The sequence below is a fragment of the Phyllobates terribilis genome, unplaced genomic scaffold (assembly GCF_046119375.1).
Source record: "Phyllobates terribilis strain yellow unplaced genomic scaffold, ASM4611937v1 Scaffold_5__5_contigs__length_657084704, whole genome shotgun sequence".
In the NCBI taxonomy this organism is placed as follows: Eukaryota; Metazoa; Chordata; class Amphibia; order Anura; family Dendrobatidae; genus Phyllobates; species Phyllobates terribilis.
The window spans coordinates 99,804,392-99,822,959 of NW_027362765.1; the positions used below are offsets into that span (position 1 = coordinate 99,804,392).

General features: G+C 43.7%; 9 non-coding genes across 9 annotated transcripts; all 9 read left to right on the forward strand.

Annotated features, from left to right (window-relative positions):
• Positions 1 to 585: 585 nt before the first annotated feature.
• Positions 586 to 776, forward strand: LOC141149685 (U2 spliceosomal RNA). The gene has a single exon (XR_012245975.1). It is a non-coding gene; the product is annotated as a U2 spliceosomal RNA (small nuclear RNA).
• Positions 777 to 1,885: 1,109 nt separating this feature from the next.
• Positions 1,886 to 2,076, forward strand: LOC141274506 (U2 spliceosomal RNA). Its single transcript, XR_012322780.1, has one exon. It is a non-coding gene; the product is annotated as a U2 spliceosomal RNA (small nuclear RNA).
• A 6,381-nt stretch (positions 2,077 to 8,457) lies between these two features.
• On the forward strand, positions 8,458 to 8,647 carry LOC141150612 (U2 spliceosomal RNA). The gene has a single exon (XR_012246765.1). It is a non-coding gene; the product is annotated as a U2 spliceosomal RNA (small nuclear RNA).
• Positions 8,648 to 9,752: 1,105 nt separating this feature from the next.
• On the forward strand, positions 9,753 to 9,943 carry LOC141148953 (U2 spliceosomal RNA). The gene has a single exon (XR_012245270.1). It is a non-coding gene; the product is annotated as a U2 spliceosomal RNA (small nuclear RNA).
• Positions 9,944 to 11,048: 1,105 nt separating this feature from the next.
• On the forward strand, positions 11,049 to 11,239 carry LOC141274507 (U2 spliceosomal RNA). The gene has a single exon (XR_012322781.1). It is a non-coding gene; the product is annotated as a U2 spliceosomal RNA (small nuclear RNA).
• A 1,104-nt stretch (positions 11,240 to 12,343) lies between these two features.
• LOC141150146 (U2 spliceosomal RNA) lies at positions 12,344 to 12,534 on the forward strand. The gene has a single exon (XR_012246415.1). It is a non-coding gene; the product is annotated as a U2 spliceosomal RNA (small nuclear RNA).
• Positions 12,535 to 13,640: 1,106 nt separating this feature from the next.
• LOC141150141 (U2 spliceosomal RNA) lies at positions 13,641 to 13,831 on the forward strand. Its single transcript, XR_012246410.1, has one exon. It is a non-coding gene; the product is annotated as a U2 spliceosomal RNA (small nuclear RNA).
• A 1,105-nt stretch (positions 13,832 to 14,936) lies between these two features.
• LOC141149885 (U2 spliceosomal RNA) lies at positions 14,937 to 15,127 on the forward strand. Its single transcript, XR_012246166.1, has one exon. It is a non-coding gene; the product is annotated as a U2 spliceosomal RNA (small nuclear RNA).
• Positions 15,128 to 16,232: 1,105 nt separating this feature from the next.
• Positions 16,233 to 16,423, forward strand: LOC141274508 (U2 spliceosomal RNA). The gene has a single exon (XR_012322782.1). It is a non-coding gene; the product is annotated as a U2 spliceosomal RNA (small nuclear RNA).
• The last annotated feature ends 2,145 nt before the right edge of the window (positions 16,424 to 18,568 follow it).

Here is an 18,568-nt window from a genome sequence, read left to right on the forward strand (position 1 = left end):
ATTTAATGCCTGCAGACTATAAAAGAGAACCCAACCCAAAAAGTTTGGTTGATTAGTCTGTGGCATTCTGTTAAACTGTTGCTTATGGCGGTCTCTGTGAGCTTCTCAGTGACATTCAGCCAGCCAGGTATCCTGCCTGCAGTAGATGGAATGTGGCAATGGAACGCTGGCTGCGCGTGTCATAATAGGCTCTGAGCCTTTATATACCTGCGCACAGCAGCAGCCACCTTCAGTCTGCTGCTGGACAGCCAGCAGCAGCAGGAGAGGTAAGTAATCAGCAGCCCTCCTGCTAAGGGTAGACAGCTGCTCGTTCCACCCCACCCCCCGCCTTAATTGGTTCTCCTCCCTTCCAACGGTGTTGAGGCGGGTGGGAACAGCAGGGGGTGAGGGTGCTGTGTTTAAAGAGGTGGAGTTATGCAGATCTAAAACGCGTGGATTGCAGCAGCAGCAAGCCGAAAAGTGCAGGCACGTAAGGGATCTAGAGGTTGACAACATGTCTTCTTAACGGGAGTCCAGGAGCTCATCTCCACAAATGGACTCTTCAGGATCCTTGGGTGGCTCCGTAGTTCGAAACCAATTCTGGTTATCGCTTCTCGGCCTTTTGGCTAAGATCAAGTGTAGTATCTGTTCTTATCAGTTTAATATCTGATACATCCCCTATCTGGGGACCATATATTAAATGGATTTTTAGAACAGGGAGATGGAAAAAGAGCTTGCTCTGTCCACTCCACGCATTGACCTGGTATTGCAGTATCTCCAGGACCGGTGCACCCCTTCTTTAATGCAGTTTCTAAAATCAGAAAGTATTGAATTCAATGTTTTTTGTTCATTTTGCTTGTTTGTCGGATTTTGGGATGGACTCTTTGGCTTTGCTTTTCTTCTCCTCATTGGATTTTTCATGTTCAAAGTTGCAGAAGCCAGATGACAAGCTCATTTTGGTTCAACTTCAGCAACTGTGCATTGCATTGCCATGTAATGTAATGCAATGCTATCTTTCTAGCTCTCCCTCTTTACTTCCTTTTGGATAAACAGACATATTAGGCAAGCATTTTGGAGCTTTCACCTAAATAACTACAGGTGGTGAGATAAGCTGCACAATATAATTGACCTTTCAGTATATTGTTGCACACACACCATCTATTTAGCAAATGCCCTTGTTATCAACAGCAGCCTTTTAAACTCACCTGAGCTAACAGGTATGTGCGCTGGTTACTCTGCTGCGCTTAAAATTTCTTTTTTGGTTTGCTACAATGCCTTTTCTGAAACGTTGTCTCCCTCTGCTGGAACACTGACTTCTTTCAATTAATGCCTGCAGACTATAAAAGAGAACCCAACCCAAAAAGTTTGGTTGATTAGTCTGTGGCATTCTGTTAAACTGTTGCTTATGGCGGTCTCTGTGAGCTTCTCAGCGACATTCAGCCAGCCAGGTATCCTGCCTGCAGTAGATGGAATGTGGCAATGGAACGCTGGCTGCGCGTGTCATAATAGGCTCTGAGCCTTTATATACCTGCGCACAGCAGCAGCCACCTTCAGTCTGCTGCTGGACAGCCAGCAGCAGCAGGAGAGGTAAGTAATCAGCAGCCCTCCTGCTAAGGGTAGACAGCTGCTCGTTCCACCCCACCCCCCGCCTTAATTGGTTCTCCTCCCTTCCAACGGTGTTGAGGCGGGTGGGAACAGCAGGGGGTGAGGGTGCTGTGTTTAAAGAGGTGGAGTTATGCAGATCTAAAACGCGTGGATTGCAGCAGCAGCAAGCCGAAAAGTGCAGGCATGTAAGGGATCTAGAGGTTGACAACATGTCTTCTTAACGGGAGTCCAGGAGCTCATCTCCACAAATGGACTCTTCAGGATCCTTGGGTGGCTCCGTAGTTCGAAACCAATTCTGGTTATCGCTTCTCGGCCTTTTGGCTAAGATCAAGTGTAGTATCTGTTCTTATCAGTTTAATATCTGATACGTCCCCTATCTGGGGACCATATATTAAATGGATTTTTAGAACAGGGAGATGGAAAAAGAGCTTGCTCTGTCCACTCCACGCATTGACCTGGTATTGCAGTATCTCCAGGACCGGTGCACCCCTTCTTTAATGCAGTTTCTAAAATCAGAAAGTATTGAATTCAATGTTTTTTGTTCATTTTGCTTGTTTGTCGGATTTTGGGATGGACTCTTTGGCTTTGCTTTTCTTCTCCTCATTGGATTTTTCATGTTCAAAGTTGCAGAAGCCAGATGACAAGCTCATTTTGGTTCAACTTCAGCAACTGTGCATTGCATTGCCATGTAATGTAATGCAATGCTATCTTTCTAGCTCTCCCTCTTTACTTCCTTTTGGATAAACAGACATATTAGGCAAGCATTTTGGAGCTTTCACCTAAATAACTACAGGTGGTGAGAAAAGCTGCACAATATAATTGACCTTTCAGTATATTGTTGCACACACACCATCTATTTAGCAAATGCCCTTGTTATCAACAGCAGCCTTTTAAACTCACCTGAGCTAACAGGTATGTGCGCTGGTTACTCTGCTGCGCTTAAAATTTCTTTTTTGGTTTGCTACAATGCCTTTTCTGAAACGTTGTCTCCCTCTGCTGGAACACTGACTTCTTTCAATTAATGCCTGCAGACTATAAAAGAGAACCCAACCCAAAAAGTTTGGTTGATTAGTCTGTGGCATTCTGTTAAACTGTTGCTTATGGCGGTCTCTGTGAGCTTCTCAGCGACATTCAGCCAGCCAGGTATCCTGCGTGCAGTAGATGGAATGTGGCAATGGAACGCTGGCTGCGCGTGTCATAATAGGCTCTGAGCCTTTATATACCTGCGCACAGCAGCAGCCACCTTCAGTCTGCTGCTGGACAGCCAGCAGCAGCAGGAGAGGTAAGTAATCAGCAGCCCTCCTGCTAAGGGTAGACAGCTGCTCGTTCCACCCCACCCCCCGCCTTAATTGGTTCTCCTCCCTTCCAACGGTGTTGAGGCGGGTGGGAACAGCAGGGGGTGAGGGTGCTGTGTTTAAAGAGGTGGAGTTATGCAGATCTAAAACGCGTGGATTTCAGCAGCAGCAAGCCGAAAAGTGCAGGCATGTAAGGGATCTAGAGGTTGACAACATGTCTTCTTAACGGGAGTCCAGGAGCTCATCTCCACAAATGGACTCTTCAGGATCCTTGGGTGGCTCCGTAGTTCGAAACCAATTCTGGTTATCGCTTCTCGGCCTTTTGGCTACGATCAAGTGCTTTATTGCAGGAGATTGTGGTTGAAGGGCACTCGGGTACCCCTCTCCTTGGCCTGGCAGGATCGTCCACTTTGGTGGACTTAACCTGCTTGCTGCTATTAGGGAGAGGGCTTAGTCCCAGGGTAACGAGTTGCGATCCCCCAGCTTCCAGGTGTTTTTCGCTGCAAGAACACTGGGAGCGCAGATTGCAAGCGGCTGCAACTTGCAACCTTGTTGCGTTTTTCCATGGAGGTTGACCCTAACCTCGTGCCTCTTTATGCGAGGCTAAAAAACTCTATCCGAGTTCACTTCACGGCGGGTGGCTCGGATATGAGGAAATTAGGGTATGTAGTCCAGGACGTGCTCAGGAACCTTCTTGGCGTACAAAGGAATGAAATTCTCTCCATCCAGGATTATCCCAGAAGAGGTGACTATGACATCACATTCACCGGAGAAGGTATTTTTAGAGATGTACTAGAAAAGTTAAAAAAAGTTGAAAATAGTCCTGTTTTGAAAGGGATACAAATTGTTGAGCACGTCCTGGATGAAGTAAGACTGGTTATTGTAAAAATATTTTCGCCCTTTGTTTCTGCTCCAGAAGTAATGTCATTTCTAGCAATTTATTTTAAAAGTGTTAAATGTATTGGGAAGATATTAAACGAATATAACATATGGACATCTAAGTGGAAATTCCTTGTGAAGTGTACAAGAGATCCAAATACACCAGGTGGTATACGGCTCCCCCCTGCCCGTTTCAAAATTGGGCAAACAAATGGGGATTTCTTCTTTTCTGGGATGCCAGTATATTGCAGAAATTGTGGGCGCTATGGTCATTCAAAAGAAAACTGTCATGTATCATGTAGAAATTGTGCTAGTGAAGAACATGAGACAAAAGAATGCCCTAAGGAAAAGAAATGCAGTTTTTGCCAGACTCCAGGTCACTTTTATTTTTCTTGCCCTCACAGATTTCGGGAAGATGAGCAAAAGGGGAAGTCCAAGACGTCCGACCAAGGACCAAAAGATCAGACCACCCCTCAGGAGGAGGAACAACAACCTGGAGCCTCTGGAGACAATAAGGGCGTACCAAATAGTGAAGTGTCTCCAGAATCTATGACAGGTAAAATACCAAATCCCAAAACCTGGCTGCAGGACCTGCGGGAGTCCAAAAGGAGGGCTGAGAAGGAGCAGAAGGGCACTGCTGGTAAGGTCAAAAGGGACCGGCAAAAGGCCGACACAGAAGCCCATGCCCAGTCTGGGTCTCCTAGGGCTGAGGGCGCTGAGTGGATAAAGGTGGGTCCTAAGAAAAAGAAAAAGGGTGGTTCGGAGGAGGCAGCAGGAGGTGAACAGATGGACACTTCTCCAGAAGGGGACGTGGACGCTGGACCCTCAGGGGTTTCGGTCTCCGCTGCTACAGGTGGGGACCGGGATCTTGCTGCCTCTGAAGAGTCAGAGGCTCTGCCTTGTGCGCAATCTCCTCCTATAGGACGACCTTCTACAGGTCAAACAGGGGCGGCGGAACCCCTCGGGGACCCACCTGATGAGGAACTGCATGGCCAGCCAATGGAGACCCAGCGGGTTCTGCCAGCCAGCCCTCCGAGCTATGCCAGTGTAGCGTCGAGTTTATATAAATGTGGTAATCTTTCCTCCTCCACGGAGACTCTCGTGACGATACTATCAGATGAGGAGGGAGGTGCAAGCCCAGTGGTCTGATCAGGTTCATCGGACAGGTAAATCCGTTGCTCTTAGTTACCTAAGTAAAATTTCTACATTTTCTAATGATGGCTGAACTCAAAGGTATTTCCCTCAACGTGAGAGGCATAAAATCTAACACGAGAACTGCTCTTTTTAATTTTTTTACGTGTTTTACTGCATCTGTATTTTTTCTGCAAGAATGTAATATCCCACATGAAATGTCATATCAAAAATATAAAGATGAGTGGAAGTGTGGGCCATCTGTCTGGTCCGGATCAAATGCTGCAGGATCAGCGGGTGTAGCCATACTTTTTAAAGGGAACGTTTTAATTGATTTTATTCAGGAAATTTTACCAGGTCGTATTTTATTAGTGAAAGCTTTTATTGATGGTATTAGATGGCAGTTTTTAAATTTTTATGGATCCCCAGAGAAAAATGAAAGAGCCGAAATGCTTGATCTTTTACCATTATTTATTAATAACTCTGAACCTTTTATCTTAGCAGGGGATTTTAATTGTGTTTTAAAAGGTGAAAACCGGCGCTCCAGCTCTGTAAGCAGGAACTACGATAAAACCTCAGGTATGCTACATGATATAGTCAAAGATGCTAAATTGATAGACATATATAAAGAGTGTCATAGTGACAGCCCAGAGGACGCCGGTTTCACTTGGAGCAATGCTAATTGTAGCTCTAGGATTGATTTTATTTTTGGTTCAGATAAAACAATACCTGCCAAATGTGAAGTTTTAACTAATATATTTTCAGACCATAAACTTTTATCCTTTACCATAAAAGTAAATGACAACAAAAAATGTGGTAAGAAAAGCTGGAAAATGAACGTATCCCTTTTAACCGACCCGCAGATTTTATCAGATTTTATTGAGTTTTATAGGAAATGTAGAAAAGGAAAAAAAACAAATGAGACTATGAGTGTATGGTGGGATAGAATGAAAGTAAAAATAAAAGACTTTTTTATTAAAAAGAGTATATGTAGAGCCAAAGAAAAATATGAAGAATATAGAATTTTAAATACCCGCCTACAAACATTATTTAAGCTCAGAGACAATGGGATAGATGTACAACTTGATATTTCAAACTTAAAAGAAGAGATTTCAAAATGGCTAGAACAAAAAGGAAAAGAGATAATTTTTCGTTTTAGAGTACAACATATAGAAGAAAATGAAAAGTGTTCCAGATATTTTTTTAGGAAAAATAAAAAAGAAAAAGTGATAATTGACCATATAGATGGTGAGAATAATATAAAAAATATGCTGGGTAAAGTTGAGGTTTTTTTTCCTAATCTTTTTAATGGAAAAAATATAGATAATAAATTAACGGATGATTCGCTGCAAGGACTAACAGCTGTTTTAGATCCCGCATCCCAAGAGTTTTTATCCCAAGTTTTAACGGAACAAGAAGTGTTAAAAACTATTAAAAGTTTTAAAACTGGAAAGGTCCCTGGTCCTGATGGCATCCCAATAGAATTTTATGTATGTTTTTATGATATTTTAAAAGATGATTTGTTTTATTTGTTTACTGAGGTTTTTAATAATAAGGTTTTATTAAATTCCTGGAAGAAAGGTGAAGTCTCCCTCCTATACAAAAAAGGTGATAAATCAAAATTAGAAAACTGGAGACCAATAACACTTTTAAATTGTGACTATAAAATAATGGCTAAAATTTGTGCAAATCGTCTAAAAGAAGTCATCAGCAAAGTTATTCATTCTAATCAAGTGTGTGGGGTGCCGGGGCGCAGTATATGGGACAATCTGAATTTAGTGAAAGACTGTATTGAGGATGTGAAAGACAGAAAGGGGAAAATGGCGATTTTATCTATTGATTTTGAAAAAGCATTTGACCGTGTCTCACACTTTTATCTTTTTAAAGTTTTAGAGAAAATGGGCATACCAGAAGGGTTTTTACTATCGCTTAAAGCATTTTACAAGGATTGTACAAGTAAGATTTTAGTGAATGGTTTTAAGACACAAGAGGTATTTTTACGGTCAGGGGTGAAACAGGGATGCCCTCTGTCCCCCCTACTGTTTATCTGTGCACTGGAACCAATGTTATGTGCAATACGCCAAAATAAACAGATATGCGGTGTCCCTCTGCCTGGAAGCGGTGGTTTGGAGGCCAAGGTTGTAGGCTACATGGATGACGTGGCGGTCTTGTGTACAGATGCACCATCACTTACGGCCACTCTCCATCAAGTGCAATCCTTTTGCCTAGCTTCTGGTTTTAAAATCAATTTTAATAAGTGTAACATTTTAAGTGTTGGGGGGATGATTTTACGTGATGTACCAATTAATGTCTCCGAATCCATTTCCATTTTAGGCATATCATTCACTGAAAATAATGATGGTTATAATAGTTGGGAAACAGTTACACAGAAAGTAAATACGAAAATATGTATGTGGAACATGAGGAGACTTACAATGGAGGGTAAAGTATTGGTTTTAAAGATGGTGATTTTACCTCTTTTATTGTATCTTAGCATGGTTTTCCCCCCGCCTGTTAATGTTTTAAAAAAGATAACCAAAACCTGTTTTACCTTCTTTTGGAACTCAAAAATGGAAAAGCTGAAAAGAGAAATCGTGATGAAATCAAAAGTAAAAGGTGGTAAAGATTTTCCAGATTTTAATAGGTTTCTTTTAATCCATCTGTTCGTTTACTGTTTTAATGCCCTTTTTAAGAATCACTATTGGTCCTTTTTTATGCATTTTAATACAGGATTTTTTATGAGAAAGTTTGGATGGTATGAAGTTAATATATCTGTGCCCCATGCTTTTAATTTGTCGACGCATTATGAGATTTTAAGGAAAATAGTGTCCGATTTTAATCTAGGGACTAAGAAAATAGAGGAATTAAGAAATAGTAAGAAACTAATTAAAGAAATACGTAAAAGTGAGGAAATATGTAATGTTGACAGATATGATGATGACAAATCTATGTCTATCTGGAAAATGATTAACGTTTTTTATCTTTTTAATGAACAGAGAGATCTGGCTTGGAGTTGCATGCACCGCTGTCTTCCTTGCCGGGCATTCCAATACAGAAGAGGATTTGTGAGGTCTGCCATCTGCCCAAGAGCCGGATGCCAAGAAGAGGAAACGGTGGAACATCTATTATGGACATGTAATTTTGCAAAGGATTTCTGGAGAAGACTGCTCCCCCTACTGGAAAGGGTGGCAGACCTCAAGGACTTTACATATAAAACTGTGCTATACGGACTTATGGAATGCCCCACAATGGACCAGTACACAATGGCTTGGAAGACAGTGAACTGCGCCAAGTCATCTCTCTGGAAAGCGCGCAACATTGCTATTTTTAAACAATTTGTTTTATCAGTGAATGATGTTTTAAGTTTATGTTTATGTGAAATGTATACTTATTATTTAATTGACAAAAAGAAGAATGTACATATTTCCAAAAAATGGCTTGTTGACCAATGGAACCTAATTATTTAAAATCTTTGTATTTTTTTGTTTTGTAAATTTCATTTGTCTTTTAACGTTTGGTATTTGTGTAATTATGCTTGTAATTTGTTAAAGTTTTAATAAACGGTTTTATCCCTCTGCAGGGGATAGCCAAATTAAAAAAAAAAATCTGTTCTTATCAGTTTAATATCTGATACGTCCCCTATCTGGGGACCATATAATAAATGGATTTTTAGAACAGGGAGATGGAAAAAGAGCTTGCTCTGTCCACTCCACGCATTGACCTGGTATTGCAGTATCTCCAGGACCGGTGCACCCCTTCTTTAATGCAGTTTCTAAAATCAGAAAGAATTGAATTCAATGTTTTTTGTTCATTTTGCTTGTTTGTCGGATTTTGGGATGGACTCTTTGGCTTTGCTTTTCTTCTCCTCATTGGATTTTTCATGTTCAAAGTTGCAGAAGCCAGATGACAAGCTCATTTTGGTTCAACTTCAGCAACTGTGCATTGCATTGCCATCTAATGTAATGCAATGCTATCTATCTAGCTCTCCCTCTTTACTTCCTTTTGGATAAACAGACATATTAGGCAAGCATTTTGGAGCTTTCACCTAAATAACTACAGGTGGTGAGATAAGCTGCACAATATAATTGACCTTTCAGTATATTGTTGCACACACACCATCTATTTAGCAAATGCCCTTGTTATCAACAGCAGCCTTTTAAACTCACCTGAGCTAACAGGTATGTGCGCTGGTTACTCTGCTGCGCTTAAAATTTCTTTTTTGGTTTTCTACAATGCCTTTTCTGAAACGTTGTCTCCCTCTGCTGGAACACTGACTTCTTTCATTTAATGCCTGCAGACTATAAAAGAGAACCCAACCCAAAAAGTTTTGTTGATTAGTCTGTGGCATTCTGTTAAACTGTTGCTTATGGCGGTCTCTGTGAGCTTCTCAGTGACATTCAGCTAGCCAGGTATCCTGCCTGCAGTAGATGGAATGTGGCAATGGAACGCTGGCTGCGCGTGTGATAATGGGCTCTGAGCCTTTATGTACCTGCGCACAGCAGCAGCCACCTTCAGTCTGCTGCTGGACAGCCAGCAGCAGCAGGAAAGGTAAGTAATCAGCAGCCCTTCTGCTAAGGGTAGACAGCTGCTCGTTCCACCCCCCCGCCTTAATTGGTTCTCCTCCCTTCCAACGGTGTTGAGGCGGGTGGGAACAGCAGGGGGTGAGGGTGCTGTGTTTAAAGAGGTGAAGTTATGAAGATCTAAAACGCGTGGATTGCAGCAGCAGCAAGCCGAAAAGTGCAGGCATGTAAGGGATCTAGAGGTTGACAACATGTCTTCTTAACGGGAGTCCAGGAGCCCATCTCCACAAATGGACCTTTTAGGATCCTTGGGTGGCACCGTAGTTGGAAACCAATTCTGGTTATCGCTTCTCGGCCTTTTGGCTAAGATCAAGTGTAGTATCTGTTCTTATCAGTTTAATATCTGATACGTCCCCTATCTGGGGACCATATATTAAATGGATTTTTAGAACAGGGAGATGGAAAAAGAGCTTGCTCTGTCCACTCCACGCATTGACCTGGTATTGCAGTATCTCCAGGACCAGTGCACCCCTTCTTTAATGCAGTTTCTAAAATCAGAAAGAATTGAATTCAATGTTTTTTGTTCATTTTGCTTGTTTGTCGGATTTTGGGATGGACTCTTTGGCTTTGCTTTTCTTCTCCTCATTGGATTTTTCATGTTCAAAGTTGCAGAAGCCAGATGACAAGCTCATTTTGGTTCAACTTCAGCAACTGTGCATTGCATTGCCATGTAATGTAATGCAATGCTATCTATCTAGCTCTCCCTCTTTACTTCCTTTTGGATAAACAGACATATTAGGCAAGCATTTTGGAGCTTTCACCTAAATAACTACAGGTGGTGAGATAAGCTGCACAATATAATTGACCTTTCAGTATATTGTTGCACACACACCATCTATTTAGCAAATGCCCTTGTTATCAACAGCAGCCTTTTAAACTCACCTGAGCTAACAGGTATGTGCGCTGGTTACTCTGCTGCGCTTAAAATTTCTTTTTTGGTTTGCTTCAATGCCTTTTCTGAAACGTTGTCTCCCTCTGCTGGAACACTGACTTCTTTCATTTAATGCCTGCAGACTATAAAAGAGAACCCAACCCAAAAAGTTTGGTTGATTAGTCTGTGGCATTCTGTTAAACTGTTGCTTATGGCGGTCTCTGTGAGCTTCTCAGTGACATTCAGCCAGCCAGGTATCCTGCCTGCAGTAGATGGAATGTGGCAATGGAACGCTGGCTGCGCATGTGATAATAGGCTCTGAGCCTTTATATACCTGCGCACAGCAGCAGCCACCTTCAGTCTGCTGCTGGACAGCCAGCAGCAGCAGGAAAGGTAAGTAATCAGCAGCCCTTCTGCTAAGGGTAGACAGCTGCTCGTTCCACCCCCCCGCCTTAATTGGTTCTCCTCCCTTCCAACGGTGTTGAGGCGGGTGGGAACATCAGGGGGTGAGGGTGCTGTGTTTAAAGAGGTGGAGTTATGCAGATCTAAAACGCGTGGATTGCAGCAGCAGCAAGCCGAAAAGTGCAGGCATGTAAGGGATCTAGAGGTTGACAACATGTCTTCTTAACGGGAGTCCAGGAGCCCATCTCCACAAATGGACCTTTCAGGATCCTTGGGTGGCACCGTAGTTGGAAACCAATTCTGGTTATCGCTTCTCGGCCTTTTGGCTAAGATCAAGTGTAGTATCTGTTCTTATCAGTTTAATATCTGATACGTCCCCTATCTGGGGACCATATATTAAATGGATTTTTAGAACAGGGAGATGGAAAAAGAGCTTGCTCTGTCCACTCCACGCATTGACCTGGTATTGCAGTATCTCCAGGACCGGTGCACCCCTTCTTTAATGCAGTTTCTAAAATCAGAAAGAATTGAATTCAATGTTTTTTGTTCATTTTGCTTGTTTGTCGGATTTTGGGATGGACTCTTCGGCTTTGCTTTTCTTCTCCTCATTGGATTTTTCATGTTCAAAGTTGCAGAAGCCAGATGACAAGCTCATTTTGGTTCAACTTCAGCAACTGTGCATTGCATTGCCATGTAATGTAATGCAATGCTATCTATCTAGCTCTCCCTCTTTACTTCCTTTAGGATAAACAGACATATTAGGCAAGCATTTTGGAGCTTTCACCTAAATAACTACAGGTGGTGAGATAAGCTGCACAATATAATTGACCTTTCAGTATATTGTTGCACACACACCATCTATTTAGCAAATGCCCTTGTTATCAGCAGCAGCCTTTTAAACTCACCTGAGCTAACAGGTATGTGCGCTGGTTACTCTGCTGCGCTTAAAATTTCTTTTTTGGCTTGCTACAATGCCTTTTCTGAAACGTTGTCCCCTCTGCTGGAACACTGACTTCATTCATTTAATGCCTGCAGACTATAAAAGAGAACCCAACCCAAAAAGTTTGGTTGATTAGTCTGTGGCATTCTGTTAAACTGTTGCTTATGGCGGTCTCTGTGAGCTTCTCAGTGACATTCAGCCAGCCAGGTATCCTGCCTGCAGTAGATGGAATGTGGCAATGGAACGCTGGCTGCGCTTGTGATAATAGGCTCTGAGCCTTTATATACCTGCGCACAGCAGCAGCCACCTTCAGTCTGCTGCTGGACAGCCAGCAGCAGCAGGAAAGGTAAGTAATCAGCAGCCCTTCTGCTAAGGGTAGACAGCTGCTCGTTCCACCCCCCCGCCTTAATTGGTTCTCCTCCCTTCCAACGGTGTTGAGGCGGGTGGGAACATCAGGGGGTGAGGGTGCTGTGTTTAAAGAGGTGGAGTTATGCAGATCTAAAACGCGTGGATTGCAGCAGCAGCAAGCCGAAAAGTGCAGGCATGTAAGGGATCTAGAGGTTGACAACAAGTCTTCTTAACGGGAGTCCAGGAGCCCATCTCCACAAATGGACCTTTCAGGATCCTTGGGTGGCACCGTAGTTGGAAACCAATTCTGGTTATCGCTTCTCGGCGTTTTGGCTAAGATCAAGTGTAGTATCTTTTCTTATCAGTTTAATATCTGATACGTCCCCTATCTGGGGACCATATATTAATTGGATTTTTAGAACAGGGAGATGGAAAAAGAGCTTGCTCTGTCCACTCCACGCATTGACCTGGTATTGCAGTATCTCCAGGACCGGTGCACCCCTTCTTTAATGCAGTTTCTAAAATCAGAAAGAATTGAATTCAATGTTTTTTGTTCATTTTGCTTGTTTGTCGGATTTTGGGATGGACTCTTTGGCTTTGCTTTTCTTCTCCTCATTGGATTTTTCATGTTCAAAGTTGCAGAAGCCAGATGACAAGCTCATTTTGGTTCAACTTCAGCAACTGTGCATTGCATTGCCATGTAATGTAATGCAATACTATCTATCTAGCTCTCCCTCTTTACTTCCTTTTGGATAAACAGACATATTAGGCAAGCATTTTGGTGCTTTCACCTAAATAACTACAGGTGGTGAGATAAGCTGCACAATATAATTGACCTTTCAGTATATTGTTGCACACACACCATCTATTTAGCAAATGCCCTTGTTATCAACAGCAGCCTTTTAAACTCACCTGAGCTAACAGGTATGTGCGCTGGTTACTCTGCTGCGCTTAAAATTTCTTTTTTGGTTTGCTACAATGCCTTTTCTGAAACGTTGTCTCCCTCTGCTGGAACACTGACTTCATTCATTTAATGCCTGCAGACTATAAAAGAGAACCCAACCCAAAAAGTTTGGTTGATTAGTCTGTGGCATTCTGTTAAACTGTTGCTTATGGCGGTCTCTGTGAGCTTCTCAGTGACATTCAGCCAGCCAGGTATCCTGCCTGCAGTAGATGGAATGTGGCAATGGAACGCTGGCTGCGCTTGTGATAATAGGCTCTGAGCCTTTATATACCTGCGCACAGCAGCAGCCACCTTCAGTCTGCTGCTGGACAGCCAGCAACAGCAGGAAAGGTAAGTAATCAGCAGCCCTTCTGCTAAGGGTAGACAGCTGCTCGTTCCACCCCCCCCGCCTTAATTGGTTCTCCTCCCTTCCAACGGTGTTGAGGCGGGTGGGAACATCAGGGGGTGAGGGTGCTGTGTTTAAAGAGGTGGAGTTATGCAGATCTAAAACGCGTGGATTGCAGCAGCAGCAAGCCGAAAAGTGCAGGCATGTAAGGGATCTAGAGGTTGACAACAAGTCTTCTTAACGGGAGTCCAGGAGCCCATCTCCACAAATGGACCTTTCAGGATCCTTGGGTGGCACCGTAGTTCGAAACCAATTCTGGTTATCGCTTCTCGGCGTTTTGGCTAAGATCAAGTGTAGTATCTTTTCTTATCAGTTTAATATCTGATACGTCCCCTATCTGGGGACCATATATTAAATGGATTTTTAGAACAGGGAGATGGAAAAAGAGCTTGCTCTGTCCACTCCACGCATTGACCTGGTATTGCAGTATCTCCAGGACCGGTGCACCCCTTCTTTAATGCAGTTTCTAAAATCAGAAAGAATTGAATTCAATGTTTTTTGTTCATTTTGCTTGTTTGTCGGATTTTGGGATGGACTCTTTGGCTTTGCTTTTCTTCTCCTCATTGGATTTTTCATGTTCAAAGTTGCAGAAGCCAGATGACAAGCTCATTTTGGTTCAACTTCAGCAACTGTGCATTGCATTGCCATGTAATGTAATGCAATGCTATCTATCTAGCTCTCCCTCTTTACTTCCTTTTGGATAAACAGACATATTAGGCAAGCATTTTGGAGCTTTCACCTAAATAACTACAGGTGGTGAGATAAGCTGCACAATATAATTGACCTTTCAGTATATTGTTGCACACACACCATCTATTTAGCAAATGCCCTTGTTATCAACAGCAGCATTTTAAACTCACCTGAGCTAACAGGTATGTGCGCTGGTTACTCTGCTGCGCTTAAAATTTCTTTTTTGGTTTGCTACAATGCCTTTTCTGAAACGTTGTCTCCCTCTGCTGGAACACTGACTTCTTTCATTTAATGCCTGCAGACTATAAAAGAGAACCCAACCCAAAAAGTTTGGTTGATTAGTCTGTGACATTCTGATAAACTGTTGCTTATGGCGGTCTCTGTGAGCTTCTCAGTGACATTCAGCCAGCCAGGTATCCTGCCTGCAGTAGATGGAATGTGGCAATGGAACGCTGGCTGCACGTGTCATAATAGGCTCTGAGCCTTTATATACCTGCGCACAGCAGCAGCCACCTTCAGTCTGCTGCTGGACAGCCAGCAGCAGCAGGAAAGGTAAGTAATCAGCAGCCCTTCTGCTAAGGGTAGACAGTTGCTCGTTCCACCCCCCCGCCTTAATTGGTTCTCCTCCCTTCCAACGGTGTTGATGCGGGTGGGAACAGCAGGGTGTGAGGGTGCTGTGTTTAAAGAGGTGGAGTTATGCAGATCTAAAACGCGTGGATTGCAGCAGCAGCAAGCCGAAAAGTGCAGGCATGTAAGGGATCTAGAGGTTGACAACATGTCTTCTTAACGGGAGTCCAGGAGCCCATCTCCACAAATGGACCTTTCAGGATCCTTGGGTGGCACCGTAGTTGGAAACCAATTCTGGTTATCGCTTCTCGGCCTTTTGGCTAAGATCAAGTGTAGTATCTGTTCTTATCAGTTTAATATCTGATACGTCCCCTATCTGGGGACCATATATTAAATGGATTTTTAGAACAGGGAGATGGAAAAAGAGCTTGCTCTGTCCACTCCACGCATTGACCTGATATTGCAGTATCTCCAGGACCGGTGCACCCCTTCTTTAATGCAGTTTCTAAAATCAGAAAGAATTGAATTCAATGTTTTTTGTTCATTTTGCTTGTTTGTTGGATTTTGGGATGGACTCTTTGGCTTTGCTTTTCTTCTCCTCATTGGATTTTTCATGTTCAAAGTTGCAGAAGCCAGATGACAAGCTCATTTTGGTTCAACTTCAGCAACTGTGCATTGCATTGCCATGTAATGTAATGCAATGCTATCTATCTAGCTCTCCCTCTTTACTTCCTTTTGGATAAACAGACATATTAGGCAAGCATTTTGGAGCTTTCACCTAAATAACTACAGGTGGTGAGATAAGCTGCACAATATAATTGACCTTTCAGTATATTGTTGCACACACACCATCTATTTAGCAAATGCCCTTGTTATCAACAGCAGCCTTTTAAACTCACCTGAGCTAACAGGTATGTGCGCTGGTTACTCTGCTGCGCTTAAAATTTCTTTTTTGGTTTGCTACAATGCCTTTTCTGAAACGTTGTCTCCCTCTGCTGGAACACTGACATCTTTCATTTAATGCCTGCAGACTATAAAAGAGAACCCAACCCAAAAAGTTTGGTTGATTAGTCTGTGGCATTCTGTTAAACTGTTGCTTATGGTGGTCTCTGTGAGCTTCTCAGTGACATTCAGCCAGCCAGGTATGCTGCCTGCAGTAGATGGAATGTGGCAATGGAACGCTGGCTGCGTGTGTCATAATAGGCTCTGAGCCTTTATATACCTGCGCACAGCAGCAGCCACCTTCAGTCTGCTGCTGGACAGCCAGCAGCAGCAGGAAAGGTAAGTAATCAGCAGCCCTTCTGCTAAGGGTAGACAGCTGCTCGTTCCACCCCCCCGCCTTAATTGGTTCTCCTCCCTTCCAACGGTGTTGAGGCGGGTGGGAACAGCAGGGGGTGAGGGTGCTGTGTTTAAAGTGGTGGAGTTATGCAGATCTAAAACGCGTGGATTGCAGCAGCAGCAAGCCGAAAAGTGCAGGCATGTAAGGGATCTAGAGGTTGACAACATGTCTTCTTAACGGGAGTCCAGGAGCCCATCTCCACAAATGGACCTTTCAGGATCCTTGGGTGGCACCGTAGTTGGAAACCAATTCTGGTTATCGCTTCTCGGCCTTTTGGCTAAGATCAAGTGTAGTATCTGTTCTTATCAGTTTAATATCTGATACGTCCCCTATCTGGGGACCATATATTAAATGGATTTTTAGAACAGGGAGATGGAAAAAGAGCTTGCTCTGTCCACTCCACGCATTGACCTGGTATTGCAGTATCTCCAGGACCGGTGCACCCCTTCTTTAATGCAGTTTCTAAAATCAGAAAGAATTGAATTCAATGTTTTTTGTTCATTTTGCTTGTTTGTCGGATTTTGGGATGGACTCTTTGGCTTTGCTTTTCTTCTCCTCATTGGATTTTTCATGTTCAAAGTTGCAGAAGCCAGATGACAAGCTCATTTTGGTTCAACTTCAGCAACTGTGCATTGCATTGCCATGTAATGTAATGCAATGCTATCTATCTAGCTCTCCCTCTTTACTTCCTTTTGGATAAACAGACATATTAGGCAAGCATTTTGGAGCTTTCACCTAAATAACTACAGGTGGTGAGATAAGCTGCACAATATAATTGACCTTTCAGTATATTGTTGCACACACACCATCTATTTAGCAAATGCCCTTGTTATCAACAGCAGCCTTTTAAACTCACCTGAGCTAACAGGTATGTGCGCTGGTTACTCTGCTGCGCTTAAAATTTCTTTTTTGGTTTGCTACAATGCCTTTTCTGAAACGTTGTCTCCCTCTGCTGGAACACTGACATCTTTCATTTAATGCCTGCAGACTATAAAAGAGAACCCAACCCAAAAAGTTTGGTTGATTAGTCTGTGGCATTCTGTTAAACTGTTGCTTATGGTGGTCTCTGTGAGCTTCTCAGTGACATTCAGCCAGCCAGGTATCCTGCCTGCAGTAGATGGAATGTGGCAATGGAACGCTGGCTGCGTGTGTCATAATAGGCTCTGAGCCTTTATATACCTGCGCACAGCAGCAGCCACCTTCAGTCTGCTGCTGGACAGCCAGCAGCAGCAGGAAAGGTAAGTAATCAGCAGCCCTTCTGCTAAGGGTAGACAGCTGCTCGTTCCACCCCCCCGCCTTAATTGGTTCTCCTCCCTTCCAACGGTGTTGAGGCGGGTGGGAACAGCAGGGGGTGAGGGTGCTGTGTTTAAAGAGGTGGAGTTATGGAGATCTAAAACGCGTGGATTGCAGCAGCAGCAAGCCGAAAAGTGCAGGCATGTAAGGGATCTAGAGGTTGACAACATGTCTTCTTAACGGGAGTCCAGGAGCCCATCTCCACAAATGGACCTTTCAGGATCCTTGGGTGGCACCGTAGTTGGAAACCAATTCTGGTTATCGCTTCTCGGCCTTTTGGCTAAGATCTTGTATCTGGTCAGAAGGATCCTATAGTGTCTCCCCCTCGGCCTTGCAGCATCGCCACTTAGGTGGCTTAAGCTGCCTGCTGCTATTGGGGGGGGTCCAGAGGAAACGAGAGGTGATAATGGGCGTCAAGATTCGCTATGCCGGGACCGATGATATTCGCGTCAAAAATGCTTTTCGCATTGATATTGAGGAGTCGAGGAGAAATTTCTTTAACCTGCGGTTCTTGGTGGAAGTCGTCATCTTCAAGATTTTGAATGTTGGTCGTGGAGACATCATTTGCCTACAGGAGTTCCCAAAGAATGGCCGGTACGTTTTGGTCCTTGATCGTATGGCAGCTTGCCAGAACCTTTTCAAGACTCTAAAGGATCAGCAAGCCTTGGATCATCCGGCTCTTGATGGGCTTACATTCACGGTATTGTATACTAAGGGGGAAGTGCCAGTTGTTGTGTTTATGCACAACCCCCTTGTGGATGTGGAGGACATTACTAGATTCCTGAACCGTCATTGCAGCTATGTGTCCTACTCACACAAGGTGAGGAATGAGGTGGGCTTGTGGACTGGCAAACACAAGTTTTTTGTACGGTTCCAGGAGGACCCCCAGGGACCTGGGGGTATCCACTACCCTCCCCTCAGTTTTGCCATCGGGAGGGATAGAGGGTATATGTATTTTCCCGGTGCTCCGCGTTTTTGCAGGAAGTGCAAATCCTTTGGACACTACCAAGAGGACTGCACGGTGGAGAAGTTTTGTGGGAAATGCAATAGAGAGGGTCATCTGGCAATGGAGTGTACTAACTCCATGGTCTGTAATGCATGTGGCGAGGAGGGACACGCTTTCAAGGACTGTCCCCATCGTTCCAGGTCATATGCAGAGGCCGTGTCCCCACGTCCTAGTACTGCCGCCACTATTGGTGAGGCGATCGAGGCAGTAAGGGACTTCATGGAAGAGATGGAGGAAGCACCTGATCCTGCTGGTGGAAGCGCTGTTGAGATGGAGCCTGCAGATATGTCAATT